The sequence below is a fragment of the Lissotriton helveticus genome, chromosome 11 (assembly GCF_964261635.1).
Source record: "Lissotriton helveticus chromosome 11, aLisHel1.1, whole genome shotgun sequence".
Taxonomy (NCBI): domain Eukaryota; kingdom Metazoa; phylum Chordata; class Amphibia; order Caudata; family Salamandridae; genus Lissotriton; species Lissotriton helveticus.
The window spans coordinates 37,066,662-37,092,191 of NC_136072.1; positions in this window are offsets into that span (position 1 = coordinate 37,066,662).

Here is a 25,530-nt window from a genome sequence, read left to right on the forward strand (position 1 = left end):
CAACCATTATGCGTAAGCCCCGCAGTATTCTCCCTAGTTTCAGATAACTTGTTAGCGTGCGGTGCTCCCACCACTTCGCCTGTTCTGATTTTCTGGCTTTCTCCAGTGATTTCAAAAGTTCCTTTAGTTTGGACTGAGACCCCAGCGGACTGCTGGGTGTCCGTCTTGGTACACTTTCCCCGGCTGGGGAATAGGTAAACATACAGAGTAGCTGCATCCTCCCGACTCCTCAACATGTCTGCGGACATGGCGTCTTACATTGGCTTCTGAAGTTATTAAGTTCCGATTGGGGCCGACGATGAGTATCTTGGCCCAAATCACGCACACTCCTCTACGGGGCTCTCTGGGCGGCTCTTACCACAGAGAGGCAATAACGGCAGAGCACAAGTCCTCCGGCCAGCCGACCTCCGACCCAACTCCGCCACACCACTCCCCTACAGCTTGTAGCACTTCCGCTGCCCCGGGACAACCACGGCTGCTCCTCCTCGGAGATTGAAGGCTTCTGAGAACAGAATGGCTGCTTCTTGCCGCACTGCCCAGTTCAGAGGAGGGGTTTTCTATATATATAATTTCGAAGGTTTATATAAATGGTAATTATTAACTTTCCTATACCCTATATGCTCACTTTGCTACTGGATTCAAGATAGCCTGGCTGATTACAGCCCCATGATGCTTGTTTCTGGTCCAGGGAAGACATGGCTTGGCAGTTCGGGCTGGACTGTTCCCATGAGGCACAGGGTCAGACTGATTTGCATATGGCCATGTCTGAACTGGGGTGGCGGAGTGGGCTAAAGAATGATGATGGATTAAACCCAGATCAGTTGACTGGGATTGAGTGCTTCCAATGTTCAACACTCGGTCCATCATCCCCTTTGGTTTTGCTCCGAGGTATAACTCTAGGCCTGGTGGAGTGACCCAAAAACTCCATCACGCTATGTGGAGTTCTGTAAGTGGCAGAGTGCGCTGTTTTTTAGCACCAGGTGTTTGTACCGCACTTTGATAGCGTGAATGGCACCACAGGTAATGCAAGAGGGCGCTACTTCTTTCTGTTGCTTAAGTAGATATTCTACTTGAGTGGCTGCTTCCTCAACATGGATGGAAGGTTTCTCAATGTGAGCCATAGCGACTATACGTTACTTGTTTATTTATGTATTGTAAATAAGTGCAATGTTGCTACTTATATGGTTGTGGCCTAATTATTGATTGTGTTTCAGCCATTGGGATTTCTGTAATATAGACATCATTGTATTTCTATGCTAATTAGTGTCCATTATTTATGTTGTGAGGGACCATTGTTCCTTCATAATTACCCTCACATGTAGTAGCAAATTAGATCTTGGCATTTTGAAAGGATGGTAACGAGCGATATTGACTCTATGAGCAAAGAGAGACATTTTGTGCAATACAACATAACATGGACTGAAAACCAGGCCATTATGGCACTGAAATAGACCACCGAGATAGTGATCAAATCATCAGACAAGGGTGGCGGGATCGTCACCTCAATGAGATCCTCACCCAACTTAGGAATAGCACTTGCTATCTTAAGTTCTACAAAGACCCCATCAACAACATCAGGACCCTCATAACTGATATCACAGAGAATGGTCTAAAGCAAGGGTTCCTCAGCAAGAATGAACATAATTTTTTGAACATGGAATATCCCTGCATACTGGTAATATACACATTATCAAAAACCCACAAATGGCTGGAAGCCCTCTCTCTGGCAGACCCATAGTGTCAGGCTGTGGGTCCATTCTTGAACCTCTGTGTCAGAACATAGACTTTTTTTCTGAAATCCATAGTACCCCTAAAAAGATTGCATATACATGATATTATGCATTTTATAAAGTCGATGAAGGGGATGGAGTTCAAACAAACTACTGACCTACTAGTCACCATGGACATAAAGTCCTTATTAGTGGTTTGCGGAATTTTGGGAGTTTTAATCTGTGGAATTCTGTACATAAAAACTCTTTGAAATTCCACGAAGTTCCGACCACCCTAATATTATATTCTACTCTGGGCTGTTTGGCAGACACTCTGGCGGCGGGCAGCAGTTTAAAATGTTGGGGCATATTAACAAGGAACAGGGAATATTAACGCTAAGGGCGCGCAGCGTTAATTTTTTTAACGCCACTATCGCTGGATAATATCGCCTGGTTATCGCGTTATTAACAACGCTAACTGCCTAGGCGATAAAAAAATCCAGCGATAGCGGCATTTTGGGAGGTTATCGCTGGTAATGAAGCGATAAAACTGCAAGGATAGGGATATCCTTGTTGATAGCAAATGGTATGACTCAGCCATGTAATCCACCTCCCATTGAATTACATGGCTAAGTCTGAAAAGTAGCAGATGTAAAAAAGCAGCATTAACCATGGTTAGCACTGCTTTTTTTGTCTCTAACAGGATTAGCATTGATAATAGGAGAAATGTCGCTTAGCGACACACCTCACACTGTCTATCTGGCAGACAAGGATGGTCACTGGAGGATCACCTTTGTGCCCTGGCCTGTACCCTCATGTTGGGGGTCCATGTTGCCCCTAGGAGCTCATAGATTTGATCACCTGTGGGCCTTCCACATGCTACGGTGTGGGGGGATCACGCTTCTCTGTTGTTCCATCACACTGGTCTCAGAAGCACTTTGTTGTCTTTAAAAGATGGGGCTGCGTGCTCTGTGACAGATCCTCTGCAACCTCCAATAATGATGACCCTAATCAAATCGAGGTTTCAGGTAGCAACAGTCTGTTCTCACTTTCCTGAATCCCGGGCCATATCAAGAGAGAATCCTCTACAGTGGCTGCCTAGAATGACGCCAGCAACAGACCACCATTGATGGTGGCTCCAAATGGGAGCTCCAAGCACTGCATATGGGGACAACTCACTCACTCTGGATGACACTTGCAGCAGCCCTGAGTCACTCAAAGACCTTACCTACAGCGCCACGCCAGGCAGCACTCAACAACACAGCAAGCACTGGCAGAGACTAGTGGCAGTTACATAGCATCCTCATTGGTGAGGGGCCACACAAGACTATTTTTTCCCATCATACAGAATGGGTATGACACAAATCCAAGCATGAAAAGTACACCTGTATTTTTAAAAAAACAGGACTTTTAGATCATGCTGCTTTCTCACTGCGACACTGTAGTTTGAGGAGTTCCAAGGCACATGCACTCTTCCATTTCAGGTGCTTTCCAGCAGCTTCAAGATCACTGTAGAGCTTCTTATTGCTCAAAATGGTGTAATTTCTGATATTTATCTCTTTCCATGGACTTAATTGCTTGATTTTACTTTCAAGAAAGTTTCACTCTATGTGTTACACATTTGGTTGTTGAGTGTCACTCACAAGTACACAGAAACCATAGGTATGTCACACAAACAATCAGAAAACTTGGTAGCTGTGTTTGCCCACTTCCTAGTATGCCGCTCACTGCACACTGAGGGTATATGAGCCCTTTCTTGGAGACCAAACATATTCAAGAGCCCGACTTGACATAGGGGGCTTGCCAATCCCACTAACTGAAGAGAAATTCTAGAACAATCGCAGCACACTGTGCCCTGGATCACCAACTGGTATCATTCAGAAAATTGACCACACATTAACAGATGGAAGAACAGAGAGAGAAGGGGCCACAACTCTCCTACTCCTGGTAATATTGGCACAGTGCATTATACAACAGGTGCAGGAAATTAATCGTCTCAACTACACTTGGTTCTCAACTGCGGCATGACTGCCATCCATGAACAGTGGGCATTTCACTTGAGCCAGCGAGTGGCAGCTGGGGACAGCCAACAGGAATCATGGTTAGGTCAGTGATGGAAACCCTCCTTAATATCCTTGACAGACTGAGAGCACACAAGGATGGCAACAACTTGCTTTGTCAATGTGTCTGTCCATGTGGTAATTGTTCAATCTTTTTGGGGGATGTGAATTGTCTTTGTTTACACATTTACATGTACACTTACCATGTACCTCAAGGTTGGTCTCAATGAACATATCAGCATTAACATACCTAAACACCCTCCTTTATGTGTCTTCACTGAGTGCAGCTGATTAAAATGCATACGAAAGGGTGCTACAATCCCTCAAATTACTTCATTCACTTGTATAGGACTTCAGCACTCATGGTCCAATGATAGAAACTGTCTCATGGCTGATTAGCATCCGATGATACAAAATGCCCCATGGGTGATCAGCCACCGATGATACAGATTGTCCCATGGCTGATCAGCGTCCGATGATACAAACTGTCCCATGGCTGATCACCGTCTGATGATACTAACTGTCCCATGGCTGATCACCGTACAATGATACAAACTGTCCCATGGCTGATCACCGTCCAATGATTCAAACTGTCCAATGGCTGATCAGTGTCCGATGATAAAAACTGTCCCATGGCTGATCAGCGTCCGATGATACAAACTGTCCCATGGCTGATCACCGTACGATGATACAAACTGTCCCATGGCTGATCACCGTACAATGATACAAACTGTCCCATGGCTGATCACCATACGATGATACAAACTGTCCCATGGCTGATCACCATACGATGATACAAACTGTCCCATGGCTAATCAGCGTCCGATGATACCAACTGTCCCCTGGCTAATCACCGTATAATGTTACAAACTGTCCCATGGCTGATCACCGTACGATGATACAAACTGTCCCATGGCTGATCAACGCACGATGATACAAACTGTCCCATGGCTGATCAGCGTCCGATGATACAAACTGTCCCATGGCTGATCAGCGTCCGATGATACAAACTGTCCCATGGCTGATCACCGTACGATGATACAAACTGTCCCATGGCTGATCACCGTACAATGATACAAACTGTCCCATGGCTGATCACCATACGATGATACAAACTGTCCCATGGCTGATCACCATACGATGATACAAACTGTCACATGGCTGATCAGCGTCCGATGATACCAACTGTCCCCTGGCTAATCACCGTACAATGATACAAACTGTCCCATGGCTGATCACCGTACGATGATACAAACTGTCCCATGGCTGATCAACGCACGATGATACAAACTGTCCCAATGGCTGATCACCGTACGATGATACAAACTGTCCCATGGCTGATCAGCGTACGATGATACAAACTTTCCCATGGCTGATCACCGTACGATGATACAAACTGTCCCATGGCTGATCACCATACGATGATAAAACTGTCCCATGGCTGATCAGCGTACGATGATACAAACTGTCCCATGGCTGATCACCATCCGATGATACAAACTATCCCATGGTTGATCAGCGTACGATGATACAAATTGTCCCATGGCTGATCACCGTATGATGATGCAAACTGTCCCATGGCTGATCACCATCCGATGATACAAACTATCCCATGGTTGATCAGCGTACGATGATACAAATTGTCCCATGGCTGATCACCGTATGATGATGCAAACTGTCCCATTGCTGATCACCAGACGATGATACAAACTGTCCCATTGCTGATCACCAGACGATGATACAAACTGTCCCATGGCTGATCACCATACGATGGTACAAACTGTCCCATGGCTGATCACCAAACGATGATACAAACTGTCCCATGGATGATCACCATACAATGATACAAACTGTCACAGGGTTGAGAAGCCACCCCCACTGTTCTCCATGACTTGCACCTCAAACACAGTGATATTGACCTCCAAAACAGAGCTGCAGGCCTTTCACAAAGCATCTCCGTGGGCGTGGTGCACATCCATATCAGCAGAGCCACAATTCTGGCACAAATGCTGCCCTCTCAAGGTTGCGGATCACCGGCGTCCGAATGCCTCTAGGACCCCAAATTACCCTCTCAACACAATACCGGTCACCTTAATCACTCTGAACAGAGTACACCAGCGCATGCAAAAGAACCCTTGTCTTTTGGTTGCTGCAAGGTTCCTGCATTTGCTGCCTCACTCCTGTGAGAGTCTACTCTGCACACCCCAGCCACTCCAGCAGAAAGCATGCAGGATCTATGAGACACAGGCTGAGCTGAGCTTACTGCCCACCCCAAGTCCTTTTACCACGATGATGCAGTAAGAGTAATTTCTGATCTTATGCTAAAGAGGAATTAACCTATATAAGTGCCACGTTTGTTCATCACAGAACTTACCAAGTTAGCAACGACAAAAACCTATTTCCAATTTCACAGTCAGTACCATTTTCAGCTAAAGGGAATCGCTATTGGGGCCGGGCTTGCCCCAGAGCTGGTTAACCTCTATATGGTGGATTATGAGGAATGTAACACATTCACAGCCTTAAACCCTAACCTCACTAATAAAAGAAAGTGGGTTAGATGCATGGACAATGTTTTTCTAGTTTGGCAATGGACAGAGCAAGATCTACACTACTTTCATTCACGTATTAACACATTATCTTCAGATATAATATTCACCATGCACTTCCCTTTCTTGAACCTATGGGTCAAGTTTGAGGATGACCTCATCTATGTTTCTTTGTACAGCAAAACAACCGACAGAAGCTCACTGCTCTATTACTCGGGTGGACATCCCTGAAGTTTAAGAGACAATTTTCCCTTTGGGCAGCTACTGCGCAGAAGACAGAACTGAATCAGGCGGTCAGATTATTTAATGGAATCTGACATACTAATCAAGAAATTGACAGAATGTGGTTACCTTATATGTCTCGTCAGACAGGCAAGGAAGAGAACCTGGTATAACCAAAGATACGCATTGCTAGAACCACAACAACGCAAACACATTGTCTGCATGAGTACCTTCAACCCGGCTAATAACAGAGATTGGCAGGAACCATTGGCTACTAGTTGAGGAGGATCTTACCACCAAAGAAGAATTCTTGCTTACCTTTAAGAGGGGGAATAACTTGAGGGACACTCTCATTAGAACCGCCCTCCCGACATCACCCAAAGTTACGCTAAACTCCCAATGGGGGTTAGCATCATTATTAAGCCATTCTAAGGGCACGATTCACAGAACTAACAAGACAAAATCCTAAACTTACTACCATTTTGGTATTCACAGAAGGCACTTACTCATTTTGGTATTCACAGAAGGCACTTTCTCATTTCGGTATTCACAGAAGTTAGGAGTCCTAACTTTAGGACTCCTAAATGCCTTCTGTGAATACCGAAAGTCTTAAAGTTAGGATTTTTCTCAGTTTAGAAGTAGTAAATTTAGGACTCCTAGCTTTACTATTCCTAAACTGAGAAAAATCCTAACTCTAAGACTTTCGGTATTCACAGAAGGCATTTAGGAGTCCTAAAGTTAGGAGTCCTAACTTCTGTGAATACCGAAATGAGTAAGTGCCTTCTGTGAATACCAACTTGACTAAGTGCCTTCTGTGAATACCAAAATGGTAGTAAATTTAGGATTTTGTCTTAAGTTAGTTCTGTGAATCGGGCCCTAAGTGTGGTTATTTCTTGACGAGTAAATACTGCTTGAATACCAAAGGTTTTTTACATGAGAATGTACATTTTATGTAGAATTTCTTTACTAATTGCAATACACGCAATGTAATCTATGCAATAATGTGACCATGAAATCTTACCTACATTGGCCAAACTATGCAGAAAATCAAATGCCGGATCCTACAGCTCCGAAGCAGGATCAAATATGGGGTTGCCAGGAGCAACCCTTGTGGAACATTTTCAACAAGCACCACACACACTTGAAGATATTACTTGTAAAGTAATTGAACATGTTTCTTTGAGTCCCTGCGGAGGCAACATTTACAATGCATTATCTTGCAGAGAGCTACACTGGATTGAAAAAGTGGATTCCATAGCACATGGGCTTAACAACATTGAAGACTGGAGACAGGCAGTCCTACACTGAATTTACTACTGAATTTCATATTTGTACAGGATGTATAGTGAATGTATGACATGTTCTGTATAAATTAGGACATGATCAGGGTACATAAGCTAGGTTTTTCGCCTCCCAGCAAACATTTACATTTCCTGTTTCCCCCTTCAATTTATTAGGGATGATCTAATGGGATTTAGTTTTCCATATGAGACTATCCTTGGCCCATTCTGCCAAAAAGTGACATACCAGTACCTCATGCCATTCAAGTACCCCAAACACTTTGCTCTATATTTTCTGTAGTCCCCAACTGGGTTGAACTACAACCTTCACTGTTTGCCTCTTTAAATCTTAATTTTGGAAGTTCACAATAGATATGTGACTTATTCCAAAATATTAGCCTTTGCTTCATTCCCCCGCTTGAGTCCCTAATTAGCTGCACCATGTGCATGTTCCCGTCTGAAACTGCCTATAATAGACAGCTTCAGCTCATAATCAGGCCTGTATGCAAACAGATCAGACTTGTGAGCCTGAGCTCTTTTTAATTTGACTAAGGTAAGCCTGTGAGACTGTGAGCTGCCACACGATGGCAGCAAACACCCTTTCTTCTGTTTATTGCTGAATTGAGCACATTTTTATGGCTGCAGTGTGATCTAAAGGAAACATTGTTTGTTTTCATTCCAGTACTATTCCAATTACCACAGAAAGTATTGCCAATAGGTATGTGTCATATACAGGGCTGGACTGGCTGTAGCGGGCTCCAGGTGTTTTCCCGGTGGGCCCGAAGGGTGGGCCGGTTTTGGTGCAGTGGGGGTTGGTTTTGCAGTAGTGCTGCAATATTGGCCCCCTGTAACAGGAGCAGCAGTAGTGTTTCTCACCAGCCCCCCTGCCAGTCCAAATTATTTGGCAGGCTGGTTTACATTCTCAATCCAGCTGTAGTCATATATATGGCTCTCTTGTTTGTTTAATTTAGCTAAGCAGATATTTTCTATTTATTTAAATTTACAGACTGATGCGGCGAACAAAGTCTACCTTGGTTAAGTGCCATATTTTTGACACATTTATTTTATTTATTTTTATTTATTTCAATTTATATAGCGCATTATCACCCCAGGGTCTCTAAGCGTTTGTACAAAAAGAAACCAACTCTATAGAAAACAGGTAGCTAACTTACAACACACCCCATGCTTCCCGAAACAGTATCGTTTTTATCATTCGGCGGAATGGCAGTAGATTAGGCTCCTTACGGAGATTAGATGGGAGTTTATTCCATGCTGCAGGGAGCAAAGTGGAGAAAGCACGCCCGCCCAGGGTGGACAGGCGGAAACGTGGATTAACCAAGAGAGTGGCTTCAGAGGACCGCAGAACCTACTAGGGATATAGCCAGATAGTCTGGTTTTAATGTACCTGGGCGCGTTACCGTAGAGTGCCTTGTGTGAAATGCACAATCCTTTAAACAATGCCCTCTGTCTAACAGGGAGCCAATGTAACTGACACCGGAGAGGTGAGGCATGCCTTTTTCTAGGCTTCTTAAAAATCAGTCTCGCTGCATCGTTCATTACTGTCTGAAGCCTCGCAAGTTGTCGCTGAGGCAACCCTATATACAGCGCATTGCCATAGTCCAGTCGTCCCATTACGTTGTGATACAGTATTTCAAACCAATACAATGTATAGTCAGGTCAATAATCTCTGTTTCTCATATCTATAGTTAGTGGCTGAAACAGTGATTTAATTGCCTCCATTAGTTTGAGCATTTTTGGGCCTAATGCATATGTCTATTCTCCCCACAACATAGGTTTTGTGGCCTGCCCAACACAACGTTTGTCAAACAGATGATTTGCGTATTCGGGTGAGACTTTCAATCAAGTTTGGTTACCTATTTTGCCACGCACTCAATGTGATATGTCCCTTGTTCCTATAATTGGTCTTCAGTACAGCTCATCGATTAATTAACAATGTCTTTGACCTAAAATAAGGAAAAATGTCACTTTGTTTGGTCAACATGTCAGTAACAGATATGTACACTGTTCTCACTTTATATACCATTCATAATCAAGGATTTCCATTCCCTTATTCATATATTTGGCCTTGAATACAGAGCATAGATTAAATAAGGATGTCTTCTATCTAAAATAGGAAAATGTTTAATTTAATTTTGTTTAGTCAACATGTCAGTAACACATATGTACAATTTCCTAATGTAGGGTTAGCATTCCTGGATAATATAGACTGAATTCTCCAACTACACCCCACCCCACGAGGTTTGTGATTTTTGTGTGGTGAGTCTGCACAATATGAACAGTAGTACCTATACACATTTCTGGTTTAGGGGTTTGTAATCATTCATTCCATCTCTTTCCTAGTACCCCCATGAGATATTTTACAAGACTGTCTATCATATTACAGTCTATATAGACCTTAGCTGACCCCTGCATCATAGAGTCTTCCAATACTTGTAGGGGGCTTGAGGTAACTCCCCTATGGGTGAGTCATGAACCCCATTGTGTTATAACTAGGTTTTAACCCTAACTTAGTCCAGTAAGTACATCATTTATTTTCTATTTCTATTAAGTCTGTCTTAAGTTTGTCTTAAGACAAAATCCTAACTTCTGTGAATACCAAAAGTAGTAAGTGCATTCTGTGAATACCAAAATAGTAGTAAGTTTAGGATTGAGTCTTAAGTTCATTCTGTGAATCGGGCCCTACCTGCCTGAACAATTCCCTATCGCACAGTGAAGGATTTAGTAAGATTCTCATGAGATAACGGCACACAGATTCTGCCTACAGGAGGGATAGACTTGTACGAGCTGCAGTTTCTAGGCCATAGCATGTGAGAAGTCATAAACAGATATCCCTTCTAATTCTGAAAGCTAGATGCCTGAGTCTGCCAATGGGCAGATATGTCCCCCCGTGAGGGCATCTGTTGTAATGGCCTCTACAATAGGATGTCCAAAGAGCTGGACCACCACTTACCTCAGCTGCACAGTTTGGTAGTTTTCAGCGGATATCCTCAGGTCTCTCGATGCTGTCAACGCATCTGCTGCTGCTTTCCCTGGATATCACAGCTCTGCGGCCCATATTGCCAGATTTCTCCCAAACCTGCTCCTGGTATCTCTCTAGTGCTGCTCCCAAGTGATGTCCACCCCAAATCTAATTTCCCCCATGGACCAGTGTTTATTAAGACCCAGAGTCCACTCTCCGCAGTGCATCTCTTCAGAGCTATATTGCTCAGAGGCTCTGCCTCCAGTCTCCTTAACGTAAAGTTGCTCTGCAAACTTCTCTGTTCCAGCCTTGCCTGCTCAGGTGCAGCTATTGCTGCTGTTGATGGGTCATTAATTGCTACTTCTCGCGATACAATGACAGTACGAGGGTACGACCGGTAAGGCTAAAGGGGATTGTCTGAAGTCCTGGCTGAGTAAGTGAATCTGGATGGGGGATAAATGTTGCCAACAGGCTAGGGTGCTGGAGACTCCTAAGTTGATCACTTTATGGGCGAGATTGGCCACACTGTCTTCTCTCAGTCACTGGAAGCTGCTGTTAAAGGGCAACTGCTGCTGTAATGCACGGGGATGAACACAGCAAGCTCCATGAATTTTGCTATCATTATGCAAGAGGATCCCTTGAGTGCTGCTCCATTAATGAAATGGATGCAGACATCTAGACCCTCATTGAATTGTACGTCTGGGGACTGTGTCCAGCAGCAGTTTTTGCTATACTAGTTGGGGCGCGTAGAGGTGGGCGCTGGTAAACTCTGCGAACCTCGCAGATATAGCAAAGTTCACCGGCCACCCCTAGGCATAGGCTTTCTACAATAGTGGAAAAATTAGCAATTAGTACATTTGATGCTTTGCTAGCAGTAAGCACTGAATGAATAGCTCTTAGATCTATGGTATTGCAAGATCTACTAGCTTTAGATCTATTGTTAGCAGAGAAAGGCTAAGTCTGTAAGATGTTAAAATTGCAGCACTGCTGTACTTATATTCTAGATAAGGCCAAAGACAAAGATAAATACACAAAGAACATTTCTGACTTGAAACTTGAATTAGGAGATTGAGAAGCAAATAGTGCTTGATTTGTTTATTTACTTTGTATAAGGAATTTGGATGTCTGCAAGCAAGAAAGGAAAGGGAAGAAAGATGAAGGCAAAAGAAGGGGGAAATTGAAATGGAAGAGACAAAGTGTAAGGCTTACAAAGGGATGGAGGAGTTGCAAAACTCCAAGAGTAAGATAAAGGACTCAGCAGAGTTTTAAAGTGTTCCTTGGAGATTCATTTGTTTGATGTAATGGCTATTATGGACATCAGAGTGGGAACGTGAGGAGCGCAACTTTATATCTGTATTATTAATGGATTTATTAGCAAAGTGTGATTTACATTGCTAAATATCGTCTGTATATTAAACATATAATTCGTAGTAGGTGAGCACATTTAGCTATTATGAGCAACACCCGAGTAAACGTGCTATCTAACCTTAAGTTATTAATATTTTATTGTCATTTTGAATGCCGTATTTTATGGATTTAAGGTTAAAAGGCCTGCACTTTTTATTTCTGTTTGTTTCACACATTATGTTTTTTTCCACTGCAGTTACTGTCATTTTCCAGATACCTCTTCCTAGCTATCGAGTGGCTAATTGTTGTGTATTAGATGACTGATAGTGAGTTTCTCATCCAAAGAATAAGAAGGTGCCAGTATGGGAAAGCGATACGTAGGATAGGCTGACTGTACCTGACAGTCTGTCAAGGAAATATATTGCTGAGCTAAGGTACCCCCGAATAATTGTAGGTCCTGAGGAGGGGGAAGAAAAACATATTATATATACAAACAACCTCTGGTCGGACCTATCAGATTTACCAAATGGTTGTGACTCACCATATAATTTTCAAGGATACAGCACAGATACAGAATTTTAAGTAAACATGACTATCATTTAAATTCACTTTTATTGATCAAAATAATTTGTTCTTTTTTCTTTTTTTCATACATCTGATTTTTTTTATTTTAAACTTTTTGTTGAAGGTAAAAAAGCATTAGTTTACAATTCATTACCTAAACATACACATAATAAATGAGAAAAATATCAAATTCTAACACAATTTCTTCATTCAATAAATCAAAGACCCCCATGAGTCAATTATAAAAAGCTAAACAGTATCAGCATCATACTTTCAGTCAAACTTTCTCACCATTCATTCTTCTCCTTGGAAATGATATGGTGAGTCACACCCATTTGGTAAATCTGATAGGTCAGGCCAGAGGTTGTTTGTATATACAACTCAAGGAAATAGCCATGCTTGGACCACTGTGTTGCCCTGAGAAAGAGGGGAGTTTACCTACTCCCAAAGTCGGGAGTAATGTGATTTGTTCCCAAGAGTGAGAACAAGCTGTAATATTGCACAGTAGTGCATTGTTGAATAATATCAGTGTGTGTTCCTCTGAAAAGTGAGGATGCTGACTTTGAACTCGGAAGTTCCTTCACACATCCATTGATCTGCACTCTACGAGTGCAAAGACCTAATGCACAAGCATTCATATTCTCTCTTCAGAAACCTTTATTTGGTTTTCTCAAACTAACACCTTAGCTCATTTGCCACTCCACATTACCTTTTCTAACCTATACCAGGTTAATTTAGATTAGTGGTTTCCCTTATGGATAAACTTTTTGTATATTTTGTATTTTTTATGTAGTTCTTGTTAATGTTCTTTTTTTTCATATCTTGACCATGAATCATTTAAAACTGAAATACTGATGCTTAATTCTAAATATCTAATGAATTAATGACCTTAATTTAATTAAATTTGTTAATAAATCCTTTAAAATGTACTCTAATTCTCTTTGTCGTTTGCTGTGAAACCCCATTGGTCTTCACTGTATATGGAAATGTATGTAAATGACTGCTCCAAGATCTCTCTCAATGTCAATGAAAAAAGTCCATATGAATAGTGGTGGTGTCTGTATGATGATTACACCTGGGGGCAGATTTATGTTAACTGGCGCATCCCTTGGGATGCGCCAGTTAATGTGCGCCACAGTGCGGCACAGCTCCGCCACCCATGGTGCGCCGCATTTACAATGCGGCGCACCATGGTGCAAGGCATGGTGCAAGGGGGAGAGGGGTTGGCCTAACGGCTAAGGCGCTCGACCTCGGACCTGGGGATCTGGGTTCGAGTCTCGGTAACGACGCCGAAAACCCCCTGTGATTCTGGGCAAATCACTTAATCTCCCCGTGCCTAAAATTAAAGTGTGTCCTCATGTAACGTAACTGGTGCTATGTGAAGCGCTCTGATAACTGATTCGGTTCGGTTCTAGTTCGCGCTATATAAAACTCTAAAAAAAAAAAAAAAGGCTGTGAAGATGCGTAACGCATCTCTCGGCTTACGGGCGGCGCATTGCTGGAGTCATTTCGCAAGTGCGACATGACTCCTGCAATGCACAGGGGCCACCCCTACAATGCATGGTGCGTCACCCTTACGCCTGCTTCAAGCAGGCGTAAGGAATTGACGTAGAAAGTGACTGAGTGAAATCTCATAGATTTCACTCAGCCACTTTTAGGAGGCGTTCCTGCGCAGGAACGCCCCACCTGCGCAGGAACGCCTCCTTATGGCGCAGGGACACCTCCTTATGGCGCAGGGCTTTCCAACGTGACGCATCTCCTAGATGCGTCACATTGTAAATAGGGCGCATTGTTTGCGCCGCCGTTGCGTCAAATTAAGTGACGCAATTGCGGCGCAAAGAGGCGCAAGGGCCTCATAAATCTGCCCCCTGGTGTTTTGAGATTCAAGAATCTCTTTTTCATCACCCACAAATTAAATTTTCGCTGTCTCTCTTTCTCACTCCCTGACGGTCTCGCCCTTTCAAACTTTCTCTCCCTCTTCTTCTAAAGTTTATGGGTGAGAGACAGTAGGCACTATGGGGCATATTATCAAGAACTGCGATAAAATTATCAGGAAACCGCCGCTAAAACAGCGATAATGGGCTTGATAATATGCCCTTGTGAATTCCCATAGCAGTCCAGGTTAACACCAGAACATGGGCTTCTATGGGAATTAACAAGGACATATTATCAAGCCCATTATTGCCGTTTTAGCGGCAGTTTCCTGCCGCTAAAGCGGCAATAATTTTATCGCAGTTCTTGCTATTATGCCCCTAACATCGTAAAATGCACAGACTTTAAAAACAGTCTGGGCAGAGAAAGTGATAAAAGTAGAGAAGGTATTCTCATGCACTACAATTACAAATGCCATTTTATAATGATACCAATTCAATATTTGTAGGGGTTCTATTTAAAATGTTGACCTTAGTCAATAGTTGCTCTCATTCAATATTTTCAAATCTTTACCACCCACTGTTTACATTTCATATTCTTCCTGAACAGCATCTGTGCCATCAATACTTTGATTATTGCACGGTATAGACACATGTGTCATGGTTATACAATTCCTCTATTTCTTTATTGATGCATTTGCATAAAGGGCATTCTTTTCAAAAGAATCAGCACTTTGTATTTAAAACATGATGCTGTTGTAACTTCAACAGTACATAGAAAGACGCACTGTTGACAACAGTAATGGTACAATACCTTTTATGCATCTCTGCAGCTCTGCAAGAAAAGAAAAGAATCACATTAAGTCTCCGGTACATGCAATAACAACAGCAACATTAAAGTCACATTTCTATCTTAGGCAAGGGTAAAAGAGATCGTCTGTACAAAACCTAAAAATACAGGGGCATATTACCAAGCAATAGCGATAATTATCGCTATTGCTTGGTTAGAGACAATATTTTACCGCTGAGCTGCAGTGATTTTTATCGCAGATAAACCTTGGTATTACCAAGGTTTATCGCAAATGCGATAAAAAACGGCCGCAATGCATGAATATCGCTGAAAAGTCTGCGATATTCATGCATTACCGAGCTAATGCTCTTAGCCATGTTATCCACCTCCCATTGGCTAACATGGCTAAGAACTGCTCAGGGCAGGTGTTAGCTTTTGGAGATATTCGCGCTTAGCGCGAATATCTCCAAAAGTTGGTAATAGGAGATAGCGATGTTAGCGACTGTTTCCAGTTGCTAACATCTTGGCACGCCCACTTTGCATGTCATTAGTGATAAATATCACTGACATGCAAAGCTGGCCCAAGATGGTCGCTATCTCCTACTAGCTGTCGCTAACTGGTGTTAGCGACAGCTAGGTAATAGGGAAATAATTTTATCTCCGCTTTCTTGGCTTTTAAAGCCAAAAAAGCGGAGATAAACCCCCTTGATAATATGCCCCACACTTTCTAAAAATCTATAATTCCTCCCAAATGTCTCTATGGTGACTTATTTAACCCAGATTGTAAAAACTTGTAATTACGTATTTAATAATTGATCTTAGTGGAATACTGGTAGATAATAATTGTAAACAGCTAATTAGTGTGATTAGATAAAATAGCATTCACTAGTTTCCAGGATGCTATGAAATACTTTTTAAACACAGTAAATCAACCAGTAGTGTGTTCATCTTCCTTTAAATAATTGCAAGCATATGTGTGACTTTTAGGAGATCTTAATGTAGGTAGATTCTTCTGGAACTTATGAACTGGATGACTACCAGGGGGATGCAACAATGGTACATGGAATGGTCTCAGAACAGTTGGGTGAATACATATATATATATTCCAGATTTCAGCCGGAGATACAGGACTTTATGTGCTATTTATTTTGCCTGCACTATTCTGTGGTTGATTTGTATTTCAGATGTGTTTTTCTTATCAAATTAAGGCTTAATTAACTATTATCTATCTGGCTCGCTCTAATAATAGTTTGTTGTCGGTTTCCACTTCAGGTGTTTTTCAAGAAATAATGTTAGCAAGATTATGGAAAATATGATTTGTATTTCTAATCCTCCTATTGTCACAAGGATGTATCAAATTAATGTTGTTTTAGCCCAAATAGATTTTTATTGAATTTTCTGGCAACGAACAAAGAATTGATAAATACAGTAATACTAATAATAATAATAATGATCAAAAAATACTGACAAATAATAAAAATAAGGAAAAATTACAAAAGAAGAAGAGAAGGCAGCAGGTTATCCAAGTGTGTTGCAGTAGGAGTTGTAACTATGTTAGAAAGATATACAGGTGGTCTATAAATATCGCAATCTACCTTCGTACTATAATAAATATACCTTACAGGCGTACAATGGAGGACATAGCAATTTGTATACGATACATTATAGAATATCGAGAAACAGATCCTATGAGAAACAATTCTTTAGTGGGGAGGGACAGGTGGAAGGCCACCTCGAGATCCCTAGGCAAGGTAATTGTGTGATGGTAATCAGTGGTATAAGTTTCACGGTGGGTCATATGGAAAGGAAAAGGCATCAAGTAACCTCCATAACTTCCTATGTGGTGTGCGCCAGGGAGAGGAGTGTAGAGAGATATTGTCAGCCCATCTTACAAAGGACAACCATTCTTGCCAAAACCTAAAGGAGACTTCTTTGTAATTAATGTTTTAACCCCTTGGCAGCGGCGGTAATTTTGCCGCGGCGCTAGGGGGGAGTGGGGCCGTGCGGTGCACCATGCTCGTGACGGAACCACTCCGTCACGAGCCACGGTGGCGCTGTGCTTGTGACGGAATGGTTCCGTCACGGCCCCGCCCGCTCAATAGAACGCGCCGCGCAGGTGCGAAATCACTGCAGCGCAGGCGCGGTGGCCGGGCCGTGACGGAACCATTCCGTCACCAGCACAGCACCACCATGGCTCGTGATGGAATGGTTCCGTCACGAGCATGCAAGGGGTTAATATGCATTTTGGCATCATGAATTTAGCTAAAATTATGGTATGTTCTGTTGATCTCCTGGCGACATTGTGAACAAGCGGTAACTAAATTCAGTTCTATTGGGAGAGCAAAAGGTCCCCTCCATGGGTTTGGAGAGGATGCACCTCCTCCTCGAGATCATCATAGCAAGCTGTTGATTTCTGATCCCCTCTACAGCACACACTATGATCATGGAAATGCACTGGTGGTACTTCTGAGAAAGGAATTGAGATCCAGAGTGGGTTATGTGGAGTGGAGGTGCCAGCAATGTTCATCCTCCTTACTGTGCAGTGCCAGGCTGTTGAGGACTGACAGTGGTGGCATCTATAACACATATATTGAAAAGGCAGACCTTGTTACCTGTTTGTGCCAAGGAAGAGTCATTACTAGACTCCTATTGGTCTGTCAGTCCTCTCCAAATGGATCCTTTGCCCATCTATGTTGGACATGGGTGTGGCCTATGTATACCTGGACGCATGTATAGAGGATGGTGTGCAGATTGTGTGTGATTCGACACACAATAATCCTTTTTATGTTACCAACAATCAGGCAATACCTAAGTGGAGAGGTTGGAAAGAGCCCAGACATCATATGTGATTTGCAGGGCTACTCTGAAATATTTATGGATCCTTTGGGGCAGGAGTTTGGGTGTAAAGGAGAGCAGACAGAGGAGCCCATAGCAGCTTAGAGTGTTTCCTCTGTCCTTTTCTGGCCATTGTTCACTGGAAGGGCCACCATTACATGTTAACATGTAAATGCATGGGTCAACCTTCCTTTTCTTGTCAGTCTGTTTAGGGTCTCTCCTAACAAGAGACTCCTAGCCCCACCCTACTTACTTGCTAGCACCTAATAACAAACTACCACTACACTATTCTGAGTGGAATATAGAAAATGGGTAGCACTGCCTAGAGTTGGTATCAGAGTTTACTGTTAGTCCTGCCAAGTGCCACTCATCAGGGGTTAGGCTTAAGCAAATTTAGTCATTTGCCAGCATTCCAACACTTAACTTAATTATCAAGCATGTGAAAGTCTTTCTTACGAGAACAGGCTGATTTCTCAAGACTCTTGAGAGTGGATGCAGGCAGGCACTGGATACTCAAGGGTTAATTTAATCCTGTGTTGACTAGTAATAAGCTGCTGCATGGAATACTAGGAGAGGTTGTTGTCTTGGTTACTAACAGGGGCTGTAGCATGTGTATGGAGATGCTCTGGTAAGCAAAAGAAACATGAATATGGAGAGACACTATAAGAATTGTGCATGCGAGAAATAACCTTTTAAACTGCATGTCTGTTTGTGTCACAGATGTTTGGAGACAGTGAAAGGATTAGCACATGGGCCGGGGAGGCACAGCCAAACTTCTGTGGGGCCCGACACAAACCCTACGAGCGAGCTGGAAAGAGTGAAGACCAGTTAAATGCAGATTGGTCAGCATGGTTTGAAGTGGTCAATCTGCGTACACCCCCCCCAGGGACGCCACAGGGTTATAAGAGATAGGGGGCCCTGAGAAAGTATGAGCCTTTCTGAGCCCAATACACCACATACTGCATGGTGGGGACAACACAAAGGGACAGCAGAAGGAGTGCAATAGCCAAAGGAGGAGCTGCTCAGGCATGTACCCTTGGAATGGCTTACGACAAGGACACGGGGAGCAGGCTATTGGTCCGCAAGGGGTCAGAAGAGGGTGGACATGGCATTTGCACCCCAGGTTAGGTACAATGGCCGCCCACAACACTTGGCAGCAACGTGTAGACCAGAGATTTCAGGAGGTGCTATGCCCTTCCTGAAATGGGGCATTCACTCAGGGTGCTGTTATAGATTTAATAATTGTCTGATCTGCAGACAATTTGGCAATAATGACGTTTATGCTTGGTAAAACTTACACTGTGGGTTTTGATCATTGTAACTGAATAAAAAAATAGCTGCACCATCAAAGGCTCATCTCATCACAAGGGAAGGTGGAGAGCATGTTAACTGCCTGGGAAGGGTTAGGTCCTGTCTACCGGCTACGTCTATGCTACTGCAGAGTGCAGCCTAGCACCACAAAAATCAGTGTGTGTTATGGTTAGCTGCTGGACAACTACATTAACTAGTTGTGTTGTTTCCACTCTGATGGATGTATGACATTACAACGCATACATTCACAACGCATACCATCACAACACAACTTTTACAACGCAAGATCCATTACAACGCATGCTATTACAACGCATGCTATTACAACGCATGCCATTACAACGTAAGTATGGGTAAGTATTTAATTTAAATACAATTAATTTAAATTACTTAAATTAATTTTATTATTTTAATTAAATTACATTTAATTTAATTTATTTTAATTAAACCCCAAAACTATCCAACATTAACCCTACTATTACACCCCCTGGAGTTATAATAGTAATTTTAACCCCTACTCTATCCAATACTTACCCTACTATTACACCCCCCCCCAGAGTTAGAATAGTAATTTTAACCCCTACACTATCCAACACTGACCCTACTATTACACCCCCCTGGAGTTAGAATAGTAATTTTAACCCCTACACTATCCAACACTTACCCTACTATTACACCCCCTTGGAGTTAGAATAGTAAGTTTAACCGCTACACTATCCAACACTTTCCATACTATTACAGCCCTGTGGAGCTACAATAGTAATTTTAACCCCAACACTATCCAACACTAATCCTACTATTACACCCCACTGGAGTTACAATAGTAACTTAAAATATATTAAATAAAATTAACATTTAATTAAATTAAATTAATAAACATTGTTGTAATTAAATTAAAAAAAACAGTTGTCCTCTGTTACTGCTTTACCCTCATATTAAGCGCACTTAGGGCGAGAAAGCAAAAGACACACAATTGATGGATGGAATGCAGAACAAATCAAAACATTCACCCCCAATCGAGAGATCTGGGTTAAATCCATCATTCTTTTTCTCACCATTCCACCCCAGTTTACACCTGGCCGTATGCAAATCAGTCTTGACCCTGTGCCTCATGGGAACAGTCCACCCTGAACTGCCAAGCAAGGCCTCCCTAGACCTGAGACAAGCATCCTAGGGCCAGTGAGTCCGGGACCAACGCCTGGGCATACCCGGCGCACTTAGGGCGAGAAATCAAACAACACACAATTGATGAATGAAATGCAGAACAAATCAAAACATTCACCCCAGTCAAGAGATTTGGGTTACCTCCATCATTCTTTTGCACACCATGCCACCCCAGTTTAGACCTGGCCATATGCAAACTACGCAAGGCATGCCGGAGTAACCAGTATCAGACATATTTTTCTCAGTGCTTAATAATGAAGGTGGTACGATACTTGTTTGTTGGTAGAAGATTTGGAAAAGGTTAGTCTGTGTAAAACATTGAAGCTTTACTTAAAACCACTTGTAAATCATCAGCAGAAAGTAGCCTACCTAGTTTGGTATAGTGTGCACTGATTTTCTAAATGATCATTCCACTGCAAACAAAGAATACAGCAAAAACATTGTCATTTACAACTCCAATAGCTCTAAGTTTAAAAAATGCAAGCCCGATTGCATTGCAAATGCTTGTTTCTAGCTGTATCCAGCAGAGCCAACTCCTATTTCAGATCCAGGTTCTGCTATGGAGGCAGCATTCATCATGTTCACAAATATCAGCTAAGTCTTTTGTTGACTTACTCAAACCAGCTTTGCAAAGCATCTCAGTTCAAGTATGTGTGTCAGAGAAGCCACACAATGGAGGGATCAACTTTGTTTAAAAGCTTCAATGCCATCTCCCCAGAAGCGAGCAGGAATTGAATTTCTGCATTCAAATATCATGTACAAACAGTAGAAACTTTTCTTTAACTCCAGATCTCCCTTATGGTAACTTCTTATTCCGATTAATATCTAAAAGTGAAGAGATAATTTAAGTGTTCAGTTTCCTTAATGATCTGCTAAGGGGGCCAAGGGCTTCCAGAAATACCCACACCAATGTATTTATTTATTGTATTAGCACAGCACTGGCCATTTGTGCCCTGGGGTACTTTGCACAGACCACTGTACATACATAACACATCAGAACATTAAGTAACATAAGAGTATGGGTACCAAAACCACTAGAAGGACTGATGGATGTCCATGGAATCTGGAACTTTTGCTTTGTGCTGTTCTGGAAGGATGTATTACGTTACAACGCAGGCTATTACAACGCTTGCCTTTACAACGCGGTTTTTACATCGCATACCATTACAACGCATAATGCTTTTAGGCGCTGGATAGTGATTTATTTAATTTACTATTCCAACTCCAGTCCCCTTGGATAATAGGGAAGGTGTTGGATAGTAAATTAAATATATTCCCTATCCTAGAGCGCCCCCCCAGCGCAATGTGTTGTAATGGTTTGCGTTGTAATGACCGCGTTGTAATGGTAGTGCGTTGTAAAAGTTTTGTTGTAAAGGTTGTTCACCGTTCTGGAAGGTAAGTAGCTTAGGGATGGTGTTTATGTTGTTCAATATTTATTTCTATAGTTTAGGTGCTAGGCAAGAGAAGGCGTGGCTGGTTTGCTTTTTTAACAGCAGAATTAAATTCTCTTGAGGTAGTGTTTTTCTCCCTCCTGTTTCACTTAGGCCCCCCAATGTGTTTAGTCTATCTTTCTTGTATAGAATTGTCCTTGTCTAAGCAGCTTTTTGTGCTACTGTACTGTCTCTATTGCAAAAACAGCAATTGATGGAAAGAATGCAGAACAATGTCATACATTCACCCCCGTACAGAGATCTGTGCCTAAATCCATCTTTTTTTGCTCTCCATACTGTACTGTCTCTATCAGCTCAATCAAGGAGCACTGGTAGAGTCTTGTCCGCTATATTTGTGATCTGTTCCTTTATTTATTTCTGCAAAACATCCAAGGTACCATCAATTTCTTTCCTTCTTTCAAACTTTATTCCAGTTATTAACCATAAAAGCTACATTAAAATATATTTCTCAATTTCAACAATAGGAATAAATAAAAACAGATTCAGATAAACCATTAATACATTAATGAAATAGAGAAAAACGTTTTAAACTTTAGATCTATTTTTTTCCGTGTAATCGCAACTGCTATTAAATACCTGCTCAAGCTAAAAACAACATAAGGCAGTGTTTCATACCTCAAAACTCTCAGAGCTTCCTGGTGCTTTCTATAGCCCAACTTCTGACAGAGAGGGAGAATCCACTTCTTCCTAATCTTGCCATATGTGCAATACTTTCTATATTTGCGAAGGGCATAAATTGCAGAGGAATTCAGCGTCAAGCCCTTTATACGTATTCCATTTTACTGTATAGGCTTTAATTTGAAGGATACCATTAAGAATCTTCAAATCTGATGCCAGGGGAGGGTAAATAAGACCCAACAACTCCTCAAACCCTGGACAAGGCTTAACTTCCAAAATCTATGTGGCTAATTTGTAGAATCTTGGATTACTATGCACTATGTTCAACTGGTACTCCAAATATATCTGCTTCAATTGTTTCTTGGAGTTCTGGGATAATGTTTGTGGCTCGTCCCAATAATCCCTTAAACCAGGCTTAACAAACCATCCTTTCACATAACACAGCCAGGGGAGAGTTAGCAGTTCATCGAAGGCTATTATTTCTCTAAGGCCTTGTCTATAGTGATCCAACTCCTGTATCGTCTAAAACCTCATCCAGAAGAGCAGGGGTCTCATGTTTGCAATATGCTCTATCTATTTTACGTTAAAATCGTGAAAAAGGGGTGTTAATGGTGTAGCCGCCGGTAGGTCTAATAGCTGCTTCATTAATTTATTTTCCTCAATGGAAAGAGCCCCTGAATTTTCTGTGCCCACATCTCAGCCCCATACAATACTGCAGCCTGGGCTTTATACTTGTATATCACTAGAACTGGCATAACAGCTTTTATTGTAGACTTATGATCTTTACTGTAGACCGCCCTTGCACCATGCATAATGATCATTCTTGCGTGATTTATCCTAGAGTCTATAGTAATACCCAGATAATTAACACCTTGGCTGCTTGAGATATTTGCCTGCCGTGCTGGACCATAATAGAAATGGGTGTGGTCATGACGAGCTGAGCTCATCATGAGCACAGAAGGGGTTAAATTGTGAAATAAACAGCAAACAAAGACATGTCGTTTATGTGGGTACCATACAGAAACTTTATGCCACCTAATGTGCGTCTGTGAATCCGTAAAAGTAGAAAGAAGGAAATTGTTGACAACAGCCTTAAATGACTTCAATATCCGTACTTGCAGACATGCGGTAACAAGTTGGATGGGCGCCTCATCAAATATTTTAATATGCCAGGGGGTACAATTCATGACACTAGTAGATAACTTACTCACGAAAGCTTAAAAAGATTAAATGCTTGGGGCCAGAAAAGGATTTTTACAGAAATTGTAAATATTTTAAAGTCGACTGAAAAAACGTTTCGCTTCTAACTTTGTACGTTATAAACTGCGCTTTTAGTATATGCTATATGGTTGTGACAAACTAAATAAAGGTACCTTTGGCTTTGACTTAAACTAAATTGTGAGATCATTTCAAGATTTCCCTTAGCAACATGGGTGTTTTTCTTAAAGGGCTTATGAGGTTTTAAGGATATACATTTGGTCTTGCTAATGTTTATTTCAAATTCCTTTCCAGTGCAGTATTCATTGAAGCTATCTAAAAGGTTTTGGAGACTCCTCCCGTCTGCAAGGCCAGAATAGTATCATCAGCAAATATCAGGGCTGGAACCGGAGACTTTGGGGAGTCATGACTCCACTTGTTGAGATGGCCAACAATATCATTAATGAAGAGTGAGAACAAGGTAGGTGCGATCACGCACCCCTGTCTCACTTCTCAATTAATTGGGATTAGCTCAGTTAGTTCACCATTCGCCCCCAATGAATGATAGCTTAGTTACCCTTATGTAACCTAACTACTTGGGTACTGATGTCATCTGGGACTCCCTGATTTTTCAGCTGTGCCCAGAGCAACCCGCTTGGGACAAGATCAATCTCTGCCCTTAAAAGTCTACAAATGCAATACAAATATGGGCATCTCTTAATTTAACATATTTCCATAAAATGCACAGTAACGTAAATACTTGATTAATTGTGCTAGTTCGAGTTCTAAACCCTGCCTGATAAATTGTTAGTATATTATTTCCACAGATCCAATTATTCAATTCATCCAGAACGTGCCTGGCATAAACTTTCTTCATTGTGACTTATTGGCCTGTTTTTACCGGATCAAGTTTACTCCCGTTTTTGTATAGTGATACTATTTCGGCACCCTTCCAAGTTGGGGTGACAGGTGCACCTGAAGCTACTGCATTGCTAATTAAGTTAACATAAGGACCCCATTCTTCTAAACCATGCAGAAGCAAATCTCCCAGCATTTTATCCAGCCCTGGAGCCTTACCCAACTTAATAGTGTTAATTGCCTTTGGATCCTGCAGGCTGAACAATTGTTTAAACAATTGGTCAGTGACCCACATGATCATTAGAGACCCCCTTGGCCTCTGCGTAGAGGTTGGCAAAATGTTGGATCCAGGTGGCAGGGTCCAAATAGTATTCTGTATAGGAGATTGTGCCTTTACTACCATGCACAATTTTTTCCAGAATGTAAACAAATCTTTTGTTATAGCAGCATGGAGTAGATCATTCCAGTTTCCCTCATCCCATTCTCTCTGTGCATAGATTAATGCTTTTTTAATTACCCCTTGCCTCTCTAATTTACTGTACATTTCCCTTTTTTAAGCAATCTAGTAGGAGTATTTTGACTTCTTTACATTGTTTGTTGTACCAAGGATTACTCAGTAACTCTTTAGATATAATTTCTTACATTTAATAGCTTTTTTCAGTGCTAGTCTTAGGGCAGTCAGAACAGATCAATAGATAGCTTTAATTGATGTTAAAGATAGGGCACA